The 10892-nt window shown below is 35.5% G+C and overlaps 1 long non-coding RNA gene across 1 annotated transcript in view; it reads left to right on the top strand.

Annotated features, from left to right (window-relative positions):
* The first annotated feature begins 513 nt into the window (after positions 1-513).
* Positions 514-10892, top strand: part of LOC134164891 (uncharacterized) — a 31059-nt gene continuing 20680 nt past the window's right edge. The window contains exon 1 of the long non-coding RNA XR_009965304.1: positions 514-780. This is a non-coding gene — a long non-coding RNA (uncharacterized LOC134164891). The remainder of the gene's footprint in view (positions 781-10892) is intronic.

The following is a 10892-nucleotide window of genomic DNA, read 5'->3' as shown; positions in this document are numbered from 1 at the left end:
CAAACTGTAACCTGAGAAGAGGGTCTTTGGAGCAGCAGGACTTCTTTGGCCCCCAATTGTTTTGCTAATCAAGATTATTGCCACTATTGAGATGTGGAAAGATAGCCTAGCTGACAAAATTTGTCAGCTTCCCATGAAATAGTTCTGTCAGTTTAGTCAGGGTGCCAGCTAATATTAACATATAAATGAAGTCTCTCCCCCTCGCCCCTTAATAGATGCAGAGAAAATATAAACACACACACAAAAAACCCCTCTGTGCTTAAATCAAACAAGCTTCTTTTCTCAGCTCTAGCCCATGTCCCTGGAAATCCTGTGAGTGGTGAAGCTAAAGGGAGGGGGGAGGGAAATAGAATTTGCACAAAACTACTTTTAAGCCATAAAGCAGCAAAGCCCCACTCCCCTGCTGATAGCAACAGGAGATTGATTACGCCTGCAAAAGTACAAATGGTTGCCTGAATGCAAGTGGCAGACCTCCAAAGCAGTATGTTCTATGTGCTGGTTTTACATTTTATAGCAGAGGACTTGGATACAAAGTGGAAAAGTGGAACAGGGGGTATGAAAGAGTTATCTTTGCCCAGGGGTCAAACCTATGAGAACCGCCCCTGCTAGTTTTAGACTCTGACCACAGAAAGATAACAGGGGGAATCTGGCCTCTGCACTGCCATCGTCCCCTACCCTCTCTCCGCAGACTGAATCACCCAGCACCTGGGTTTTTTTTTTCCTTTCACTCTGTGTTCTCACAATCAGAATACATACTGTATTTTCCAGCTGACCTACAAGGTAATATAATCTGATGCGCTTTCACCCACTTACACACATTTTGCATTATTTTGTCAAAGGCAAATGCTTTGCATCATTCTGGCGGCAACTCTTTCAAATCCCAGCTGTACTAGATCATAAAAAAGTAATTCAAACTTGCACTCATTTTAATTGTAAATGGATCTACTGAAGGTACTCTTAATCTTTTAGCCTGATTTAAATATAAATAAATTAATATCTCATGATATTTGTAATCTGCAAGTCAGCAATATTGGCCTTTTGGTACTAAATAAGCTCTTGAATGGCAACTGTGCAGCAGCTTTATGTAGTTAGTGTATGCATTAAAGATGACTCCTCGAACAAGTTCAATAGGCTTTGCAGAGCATAGCTTTAAATAGAAGAAATCCTTCAATCATGATTTGTTCTTGCTTTATGAGAAACAATCAGATTATTCCTTTGTGCTGCACTGTGACAATACTCTGAAGCATGAATGAAAACTAGAATATATGTTCCTTTAGTGGATTACATCAGCCTTCTTGTTCATTAGGCTAACATGAAAAATAGATTTAATGTGTAAAATATCTGTCACTGAAGAGAATATTACGAAAATTACTTGGAAACAGTTTGTGGGAACTTCAGAGACAATGAGTTAATGACAAAACACGGTATTTGTTAAGTAGTTCAAAGCAGATTATTCCTGAAGAGCTCTAGGCGAGTAGCTAAACTGCCTACTTCACGACTTTCAGAAGTTGATTTACAGAGTTGATTTCAACTTCCCAAAAAATGTTATGTAAAATACTGCATTAGTTGCCCAGAATGTGGAGCTAAAGAAACATAATCCACACAGTACTATTGTAACCTGTGGTCCTGAATTTAATAGCACATGCAGTGTTAGTGCCCATACCTTTGTTCTCTCTTCACTTCATTCAACTTCATCCTTCAACATTCTGAGAAACTTAATTAAGATGTGTTAGACTTACTTTCTCAACTGAGAAAAATAACTGAGGGCTACCTCATATATAAATAAATATTAAGCATAGTTGGCAATAGAGCAGAGTTGTTGATAATAATAAATTCTTTAATGGTTAAAGTGACGGCCTGCTTAAAAGTTCAGATCTCAGAATCTTTGTGAGCTTCCTGGAATTCCCTTCTAGGTCAATAAAGTTTCACTGCACTGAATTTTTCTTCCTATGGTGCTCTGGCCCCAGTCCTGCAGGCTATGGGACAGGGAAAGGCTGAGGGATACCTTACTTACTACCCAATACGCAGTGTGTTGATGTTTTTCTACAGATGAATGAGTACTCTGCGCCCCAGGGAGTTTACAACCTGGAATAGCTTTTTGTTATCTGTTACAGTATTGGTTCATCAAAACAGACATATTCTTACTTTTGCGTTCATCCAGCTCTAGACCCTCTCACAACCTGGCTTCTGTTATAAACAGCAGATCTAAAACTTCATAGACACCTTTAAATAGCTAAAGGAGTAATATTGTCATTAAGAGGACAATACCAATACTAAACAGCTATCTTTCAGGTCCCTGTCCTCCAGAACTCTCATAAAGTCACCAGGTGAGTCAACAAGATACACTTGACCATGTGCATTAATACCTCAAGTTACTCTGTGTGACTTTTTCTCACATTTGTTTCTGGTCACACTCACTTGTCTTACATCTACAGGACTTTCTGGGTATTTATTTCCACAGAGAAAGAGAAGTCTTGCCCAAAGGGAAGGGTATGTGTCTTTCCTCTGCTGCAGCAATCACCCAGTTTGCAGACTTGCCTTGGAAGGGGAGTGAATGGTGCTCATAATGGAGTCGTTCATTACTCAGAGAACAGTTGCCTCACACTTCAGTGAACACAAACAAAACACCTGCTTAAACCCAGAAAAAACAGTAAGCAATGAGACTTGCTGTATGTTGGATGTTTTTTAGACTTTCTCTTTTTATCTTTGTTTTTTTTTGAAACATTTTAACATATTTTTCTGCATTTGGGAAATTTTGAAAAATTGTGGGGAGTTGTTTATAGAAACATGGGGGTTTTCTCCTCTTTTTGCGGAACATGAAAAACCATTATTAATTTTTTGCTTTTCATCATTAGTAAAGATAAACATCCTTAAGTTTGCTTTGGACAAGCATCCTGCAAGTTTGGCTACCAAGGTTTTAGACTTGCTTCAAACTATATTGCATTACCTGACTACAAGCAGCCCTTCATTCTTACCTATCCTTTGGTGAGATATTGGACAGATACTGAATACTGCCTGATTTGATATTTTTGTCTCATATGTTGTAGATACATGGGTGCATTTCTTGCTCAGAGTAACTGTAGAGTTTAATCCATGCTGAAGTGTGTAACTGAAGGGTGGGTTTACACTGAAGGGTGTAACTCCAGTGGCATAGCAAAGATACTTGTAAGAAAACTGAGATTTTTGCTCTTATTTTAAGGTATACTTTCCAGGGTATCAGGCTGGGATACAGAAATGACTTTTCAGGAATTGCAGAGAGATAAGTAACTCCACTGAAAAATAGCATATAACATTGATTAAAAGATAATGAACTTAGATCTCAAGATCACCAATAACACATTAAACTCCTCACTTCTGAGATTTGTTTCATACAGATTGATTCTCATTTCTGAAAGATTTTCATCATTTTCATTAGAAGTGCCTAGCAGTGCAGGGAAGCTGTCCATATCAGTCAGACTCTGTAGTTCATGCCAATGGCTGTTGTCATATGATAGTTGTTATCATCTGGGTTTTACAATACAAATTTAGTATGTGCACAAGTTCATAATAAGCCTGACTGACACCGTAGACCCCTAGACTGCCACCAACAATAATTGTAATTCTGTTTAGAAGTCACAGAAGAGAGATTAAGGACTTAATGTTTAATTTTTAAATGAAATATTCTCTCACCATTATGGGTGGTCTCCTTCCCAAACATGGGTAGGACAGTATAGTAACACTACCCAATGGTATTGACTATACTATAAAGAAATTGCCTTCAGTGTTCTCAACCATTTAATGTTCTAAGTTGAATAACTACATTGTGTATAAATTAATCAAAATAAGTTTAAACTTCCTTTTTTATTTTAGTTTTGTCCTGAATTTTATTGGACTGACTAACTCTAAATAATAAGCATAACTTTTATTTAACCAAGGGAAACGAGTGGGAACAAGTTCAGACTGACAATGGCTCTCTGCTGGAACCCAGAGAAGCAAATGCAAGCAATGCAGTAAGGAAAAGCAAACTTGTTACACTGCTGATATTCTAAGAGTTTGAACTCAGGCTCCCTACTGACCTCAATTTTACAATGATAATCATTTCCTAAAATGTCTTCATTTTGTAAATGAAGCTGTACCTCCTTCTGAAGCAGGGGTTTGCAAAGATTAAATCATTTACATTTCAAAGTGTTCATTTTTTGCCAGTGTGAGAAATACTCAAGCAGGAAAATGAATGCTCCTTTTAATTTTTAGAAAGCTGAGGGAGCATTCATACTGACAATAATCACAGCCTATTACAGCAGCCTTACTTGCCCATACCACTTCAAAAGGATGAGCCTATCTTTTCCCCGCCCAGTCATGAATGACCACTTAAATGAGTGATGTCTTATTAATACTAAGTCTCAGCCACTTCTGGATAAGTAGAACAATAGAGAGTCAAAGCTTGAGTATCCCTTACAGGAATTAATGAGAATATGTTGCTGGTAATTTGGTCTTTTGGAGATTACATTTAAATTAAAAGGTTCTTGTGTCGGGTTTAATGGCATGACCAGTTTCGCCACTATTTGAAATCCAGATACTGCATTTTTGTCCTTTCCACCTGTATAATTTCATTGACTTTATTAAGGTTGCCTTGGGGGTTGGACACCATTTAAAGAAACGAAAAAAGGAAAAAAAGAAACTGACAAAAAAATTGGGGTTGATTTCAAAAAATAACCCTTAAAAACTGCAGATATTCAAGGTCTCTTAAACACTTGAGCATAATGTTTTTTTCAGAGTCAGAACATAATATTACAGAAACAATGAAATGCACATATTTGGGATATGTTACATTGACATTTCTGCATAAGACATAGAACATTAATTTTCAGAGAATTCTCACTCTGTAGTTGTGTGCTATTCCCTTTTGAAGAATACCTTAACCAGGAAGAGGTGACAGTAGTTGTGCAAGTACGCAGGCCTTTATTTTGGTTTCTCATCCTTCTTTCCATTAAAGGTTTAGCTCCTGGCATGTCTGGTTTTATTCTTAACTTTAATTTTTACGTTTTATTATTGATATTGAAATTGATCTTGATGTTTTTAAATACAGACATAAAAAGCAATCATGAGAGCAAGGTTATATAAAGGAGTTAACATTGCTTATATTGTGCTGTATGTTATTAATTACATCAGGGAAATACAACCTACAGCTTTTCTGTTATTCTTTTCTTGTAGTTACAAAAATGCTGCATGTAATACATTTTCCCATCTGAAGCCAATGCAATGATGATCCAGACAGGATTACAAATATAAAGCAGTGTGCATTAAGCTAGCTACTTTAATTTTTTCTTATAGAAATGTGCACTGCATTTTCGAGGCACCTTTGAGAAGGTGTGAATCTACTATTTATAAACATGTCAGACATAATTCTGAGGGAAAGTATAGGTAGTTCAACTGTGTTCTCATTGCGTAGGGGTGATTAAAATTCAGAAAAAATCTAGATCACTATAAAAATAGGTAAATTATAGGCCTACAATTTTTTTAAATGGTCTTGGTATGTTATTTCTGATATAACTCAAAGCCATACGATAATTTTCCTTTGTTTCATTTATCTTTTGTCATGGTGGTTTTGTTAAATTTGTTGCAGAACTCCTATAAATCTTAAAAGATCTTCTTAAAACAGTACAGGTCTGTAAGAAAAGCAAATATGGTTGTTTCAAGAGTAGTTGAAAAACAAAAATTAATGGAGGACTCCTCTTATACAATACCAGGCCAGAGACAAGATTTTCTGTTCCAGCCAGGAAAGATTTAGGTTTGCACTTGGAAGTAGAACAACAGGTTCCAATGCAAGCATACAAAATGTTGAATAATGCCCCAGTGAACCCACCCTTAGGCATTAGTTCAACATTTGTGTGATTTCTTTGGAAACTGATAAAATGCCATTTTGAGAAATGGTGTGATTGTATTAGGAGTTCAGAAGGTGGAGGAAGGCTATGTCCACACGTTAGTATCATGACAGCAGTGACACTGAATTTTTAACTCTTCCCTTGTCTGCAAAGATACATAAAAATAGTTCGGAAAATTCATACTACAAATGATCTTTTCTACAATTCCTCCTGCATTTATCACTCAAACAGAGTTTCTGGGTAATTAGTATTGTTTCTTGTCCTCTGTTCACCAGACTGACAAGATCTTTTGATTTTATGATCAATCTTTGCTGACATCTGTGGGACATTCAAAATAGTACTAGTTGAGTGCTTACAAGATATATACATCTTGATTCTCATAGGAGCTCTAAGACTTGTAGCTCTTACGGAATTAGAGGCCATCCAGATACTTTATTATGACTCTTGCCTGGGCCCCAGTGGTAGTTTTTGTTAAGTCAGTTAACCATTGACTACTCTGTACCTACTCGTGATGCAAAAGGTTTGCACTTATCGCTCTTGACAGAGGCAATAATATCTTTTACCATTCTGACACATAAAATATGATTACTCCATAATCAGAATAATATTTCATGACTTGGAGTCTTAAATGGCATCTTTGCGATGTAGTAGCTTTTAAAAGGAAGGTGATCCAGAAAAATGACAAAGAGATGTAAAAAGAGGGCATGAGTGGGGAGACCAGTTTAGTTTATGCCAAAGGCTGGCAGTCACCAAGACTAGGCACTGGAAAGCTGGAGATATGTGAAACTGCTGCCAGCCAGAGCCTCCCTAAGGAGTGGCTGGCTTGATGAGGGCAACTCTTGTTTAGGGGCTAGTGACTTCTTGTTGCTGAGAAAGGTGGCAACAAGCCCAGTGAAAGCCCTTTCTGTCCTTTGCTCCCAACAGGGGACTTAGTAGTGGCTTGTCATGTGATTTACCATAATCCAGGCAAAATCCCCATAGGAAATTCAAATAGATTTTGCTACCATATGCGTTTCTTAGAAAGTGATGCTCCAGATTACCGGTACCAATTCATTCTTTTATTTAATGTTTTAGTCAGATTTCAATGCTTATTTTTCTTGGCGATTGTTTTTGTCATTTAATCAATTCTTATTTCTCAGTATTAGCACTCCTTTAAATAATTCTGGTAGTGTATACTTTATATAAAAAAAGATAGTGTTTCTAAATAATAATGTCTATGAATAGCCAGTTCTTCTTAATGTAAATTCCAATGTATAATAATAATCAGGAATCTCCAATGTATGGGTTTACCATTATTAAAAGTATTACCACACATAATTAAACCTCAAAGATAAATTAGATCCCTTTTGAACTGTCATCACAGTAGTCTATCATCATTATTTTATGTCATTATAGTCCTAGTTAGTCTTTTATTTGTAATTTTAAAAAAATATTATTATTATTCAGTTTTAAGGTACTTGAATGTGATAGACCTAATCGTACCAGCAAATCAATCTAAATTGTTAATCTGTAGCTCTCTTAAGGTTTTCTGCTTTTTTTCACTGTTTGGATATTCTGTAAGGGTGTAGTGCAATACATTGTCCCAAAGATCACTGATTTTACCTGAGCATGACAGATAAATGGCAGGCAGTCACACAGTTCTTCATGCTGAGTTGTAGTTCTACACTAGGGTATTTCTCTTAAATTCAACATTCCAGGAAGTAAGGGACTGTGCAGCACACTTTAACAGATAATTTGCTTTAGCTACCTTTTCTCATGACAAATCTGTTTTGTCGAACAATATTAAGAATCATTTGAGAAAAATGTCTTTCATCTCATCAGATGAAAAATCATCTAATTAAAACCCAGAAACATTCATAAAGTCCTTCTAGTTTCCTTAAAAAATAATTTTTTTATAAAAAATAAATAAAATAAAAAATATGCAATTGCATCCAGATTACAGTGATTGGTCTAAGTGAGAGAGCTGCCTCTGCTCTAAAATGCAGAATGTTAGGATTATTCTCTTCTATGTGAAAGCCCATTTTGAATCTCTATTCCAGTAAACATTTGTACAATAATTCTGCACTATCTTTACATAATCTTAGAAATTGCAAATTAAAACCTTAGTAAGAGAAGTTGACCAAACTGATACAGCAGTTATCTAGGAGGTGGCTAGACTATTCACCTGGGATCTGCAAGCGGAAGAATGCTGCTATATGCATCCGGTTAGCCCAGATTAGATGCCTACTTTTTCATCAAAACCTTAAACTTTTCCCTTTTCTTCTTGTGTAAGTATAAGGGCAGAACTGGTTGGATGTGAGGCCCTGGGCATAAAAAGTATATGGCGTTCAATTCTGCTTTTTAAAGAGTATATTTTTAAAGAGTAAAGGTACTGTAAGTATCTTCAAGAGTTGTTTCATTTGTGTAATTTTAATAGATGAAGTACCCTTATCTTGATATATAATATCATTACTATGCATATATATAAAACAGGAGGTATTGCTTTTTCTTGGGGGTGAGCACTGTGGATCCAATCTAGATTGCTTAACAGAATATTTCGTTAATGAAAATGGTTCTAGTCAAACTTAAAGTCAAGTTTGTACATGTTTTCATTACTGTAACTCTCAAAATGCTTCATGGTTCTCCAGGAATGGCTCTTTCCTGATGATATTGGAAATAGTATGGTCCCCCAAAATGTATTTTTAGCATCTTCTGAATAACTATGAAACGCTGAAATATTTTCTGTTGATTTAGATTTTGTATCTCATAGGACCTGACCCTTCATCAGAAACTTTTAATAGGCAAATGTCTGGGAGTGGTGTTTTTTTAAACAAAATATTAATGAAATGTATGTAGTCTAGAATGAAGTATACTGTTGCCAGATTCAGTAGGAGCCCCAATGTGACCTGAGGCACTGAAAAAAAAACAAAAAAAAGGAACGTAAAGCACTCTGAAAGCAAGGCCAAGCTGAAAGCAAATTGATGTAGGCCCACCTCCCTGAGATAAATTTTTTTCATAACTGATTTCATTTCCCTTGATGAAAAAAGAAATGAAATATACTTTCAGTTGCCGTCTGATAGTGAGCCATCTTCTGGAACACACTGCCAGTTTGGTTGTGGGGCACTTAGTCCAGGTGGAATTTCTCCAACTTGCTGGAGTTAAATTGTTGCCAGGATTGTGTCCTGCATATAAATAGAGGAAAAAGATAGTCTGGCTGGTGACTTGATTCTCAAAAAGGTTTTTTTCTTTTTAAAAAATGGCATTTCTGAGAAATTAAGCAAAATGTTTCAAGATAAAAGAATGTTAAATATAGCTAGAAATAGGAGAGCCGTATGCAAAGTATATCAGCATTGAAACCATGCACTTAACCTTGGGACTCAACAAGATTTCACGTTTTAAATAAAAATTTAACTTCCTGAAAAGATAAAGTTCATTCATCTTGAGCGTAGCCTAGAAAGAAAAGAAGGAAAACATAATCCATGGAGAAGCCTTTCACTAAGATAAGCATCTTTGACATAAGAAAAAAAAAAAAGGAATATAACACATAAAATTAAGATGGGCCATATCCCTTCATAAAGAACTCTATTGTTACATTTGTACATCAAAGTAGGAGTGAGGTTATTTTCTGAATGGGTTTTTTGGCTAACAAGTACATTATCTTCCATAACCATTGCCAGAAACGTAAAATTTTAGTTCAATGGGAAAGAAATTCACCATTTTAGCACTGCTATTTGAAACATTATACAGAGCACAGCCTGCTCTAAGTTCAGTGCAAATGTTACATAAATACACCCACTAGAAACCAGGTTCACTAGAAGGAGTTTATTTGGTTGCTTCTAAATGATAGTGATAAATGTCAACATTTGTGTGTAACACAGTATACATGTGTTTGTGCAACAGTCATCTATGTTCAATTGAATTGATTTTATTTCTTACACAAACTGAGCTTTCATCCTGGAATAAGTTTTCCAGTAATGTAAGGCCAGATCAGGAAATGTGTAAACTGGATCAGTGCCAAAAACCCTAAGTTATACATCTATTCTTGGAAAAACATGAGGACATATTGTCTTAAAAAGAAAGGCATAAATTACAGAACACAAGTTCATTTGAAGTTGCATATTGAGCTACACTATACAAATGCTCATTATGGTACTAACTGTAGCATGTAGGTTCTTTTTTGAAGATAGCTACCTAAATATTCATACACAAACATAATTAAATTTCACTTAGTTATCTGAGCATACGGGCATATTTATTTTATTATGAAGTTAGCTTTATGGTGCTAATAATTTGTAGCTTTCTGTAGCAATGCATTTTTATATTAATGTATAGGCAAAAATTGGAACGTGAAATAAAGTGAAATTCTTTGAATTTGATTTCAAACACATTGAAATGAAGTATAAGATGATACACAGCCTGATAATTTTCTAAATAGAGCTTACTCAAATTGTCAGATGAAAATCCATGAAAATGTTTCAATTTACTGAATGAGTGTTGTCTAGAACATTAAGTAGACTGCCTTGACTACATTAACGTACATTACAGAATATATGAGAATCTGTTTGAATGGTAAACATTACTGTTGCTCCTTTTGTACTTTGTCATCATTGTACTTTGTCAGGCTGGCATTTACATTTTTTCTACAAGTTAAAAATATAATGCAAAAATAGAAAGTGAGAGAATATGTAACATAATACTCAACTAGGTGACAAAATAATGATTGATAAACTAATGACAATTCTGCAGAGCCACCAAAACATTAACACTGTATATCAGAAGAAAATCATCCAAGCCAAACCTAGAGCATCAAGAACCTGGTTACACTCTTTCTTGCAGGAGCTTTCCCCTCTGTGTGCAGACATAGCAGACAGTTTGCCAGGACACCTAAAATGAGATAGTAACAAATACAAACTACCAATAATTTTTTTCAAACTGTTAGTGCTTATTCAAACTCAGGATCTGCTTCTTCATATGAGCAAAACAGACAAAAGTTTTCAGATGAAGCTTTACGCTTGTAAACAGGATTATATGTTGCTTCCAATATGGCCTCTG

The sequence above is a fragment of the Pezoporus occidentalis genome, unplaced genomic scaffold (assembly GCF_034315485.1).
Source record: "Pezoporus occidentalis ecotype Australia unplaced genomic scaffold, CSIRO_AGI_Poc_V1 ctg227, whole genome shotgun sequence".
NCBI lineage: Eukaryota > Metazoa > Chordata > Aves > Psittaciformes > Psittacidae > Pezoporus > Pezoporus occidentalis.
The sequence above is the reverse complement of the archived record's forward strand: the minus strand, read 5'-3'. Positions and strand labels throughout refer to the sequence as shown.